The sequence below is a fragment of the Myotis davidii genome, unplaced genomic scaffold, assembly GCF_000327345.1.
Source record: "Myotis davidii unplaced genomic scaffold, ASM32734v1 scaffold46, whole genome shotgun sequence".
NCBI classification, from domain to species: domain Eukaryota; kingdom Metazoa; phylum Chordata; class Mammalia; order Chiroptera; family Vespertilionidae; genus Myotis; species Myotis davidii.
Genome location: NW_006383006.1, coordinates 5,077,860 through 5,079,931, shown reverse-complemented (window position 1 = coordinate 5,079,931; position 2,072 = coordinate 5,077,860).

The window sequence follows — 2,072 nt, the reverse complement described above, 5'->3', positions numbered from 1 at the left end:
AAATGACGCTTGGAGAATCGCACAGGTGCAAGGACAAAGCATCGCCAAAATGAGGCAGAGCTAGGTGTTTTTGTCAGAGAAAGATATGGAGGATAAACGTATTCAAATTAAAGCAAACCTGACATATGGTTGTACGGGTATAAAAAGTCTGGATAATAATTTTATTAATTAAAGAATGATTTTTAAAAATATATGGATCATAAAGAGGCAGAAAATACACTCGAGCGTGAACAGGTCAGGAATGTATTGTACTCCCTTTCGGGGCACAGCTTCCTCAGAAGGCAGGCCTTAAACACCTTCCCTCTGCGCTGCTGAAGGAACTCCGGGTGTGGGAGAACCAGCTGGGGGGGGGAGGGTCTTCAAGTGCAATTCTTCATATGAATATTTTCTATGTCCGAAATGCCCCAATTTCTCCTCCTCCTCCTCTTCCTCCTCCTCCTTCTTCTTCTTTTTCTCCTTCTTCTTCTTCTTCCTCTTTCTCTTCCTCCTCCTCCTCCTCCTTCATCAAAAGCACACGCGACTCTGGGCTACCCACTGTCCTTACCCTAGAAGGAGTTTGTAGACAGACAAGATATCGCGGGTGGCCTAGGGAGGTCACCAAGAGAGCAAGTGAAGAGTAACCTGTTGCTAATTTCATCTCTATTGCAGCCACACCACCAAGTGACATCAGGCCCAGAATCCTTTCTCTAAACTCCAGGCAGTCTTTCACTTCAGCCTATACAAAAATCATTCAAAATGTGTCCTTCGTGAGTTGTTGCAGGGAGAGTGTTGGGAGGGGAAGAAGGCAATGAATACATATTTTTTTTTAATTTCTTTATTGGTTAAGGTATTACAAATGTGTCCTCATCCCCCCATTAACTCCCAACCTCAACCCCCCACTCATGCTCTCATCCCCCTGTTGTCCGTGTAAGGCAATGAATATTAAAGAGAAGAGATAATCCTACTTCTCAAACAGTTAGCAGTATAAACACCCACAAATCCAAATCTCTGGATCTCTTAGGGAAAGTCTCAAAATCCCTGATTTTTATGTTTTCCTTTCTTTCTTCTTCTTTTATTTTTATTCAAAAGTTGAGGATAATAGCTAGAAAGTTGCCGATTTTAACCATTAAAATCTTGACTGTGGGGAAATGGTAGGATCCCCACTATCCACTTCTATATCCCCATGTCTACATCCTATTTCTCCTATATCCAAACATCTGGGGATGCTAATAATCCTTAATTATAGTCCCAAAGACTTTTCAGCCACATCCACACATGTTTATTCACCTAGCAAGTGAAAAAGGCCCCAAGGTGTTGCCTTGCCATTGTATCCCACAGAAGGTCTGAAAAACTGTTCTTTTCACTGTCCTGGAAAGGGAGGAAAGAATGGGAATTTGAACATCAAGAGACCTGTCACAGTATCCCTAGTTCTTCAGCTCATTTGCTGTGTGACTTCCTGAGAAATTTGCTGAGAAATCACTTAACCCATAAGTGCGTTTATTTCTGAAAGCCCTTCTGGTGCTTGCAATCTGTGATTTGGGGAACGTAGGCAAGTTGCCCCAGCCCAGGTGTCTGGACAAAATTACTACTCTCTCTCTCTCTCTCTCTCTCTCTCTCTCTCTCTCTCTCTCTCTCTTTCATCTTCACAGTGCTCTTGTCCTTTTACCCGTGTTTTTTTAAAAAAATATATTTTTATTGATTTCAGAGAGGAAGGGAGAGGGAGAGAGAGATAGAAACATCAATGATGAGAGAGAATCATTGATTGGCTGCCTTCTGCATGCCCCACACTGGGGGGTCGAAACCTGCAACCTGGGTGGGCATGTGCCCCAACTGGAAATCGAATTGTGACCTCCTGGTTCATAGGTCAACTCTCAACCGCTGAGCCACGCGGGCCAGGCCTACCCAAGTTTTAATAATAGTTTAATTGTAGCTGTAAATTTAAGAGTAATCCTGTTTAATCCTTTCTGCAGGTAGGAGGAGTATATATAACACACAAATGGGGGGAGGTGTCTGCTGGGCATGGGTAAAAGCTTTGACTTGGCCTGAGACAGGCCATTCTTCTCTAGCCCAATGGGCGGGGACACTTTCTGACC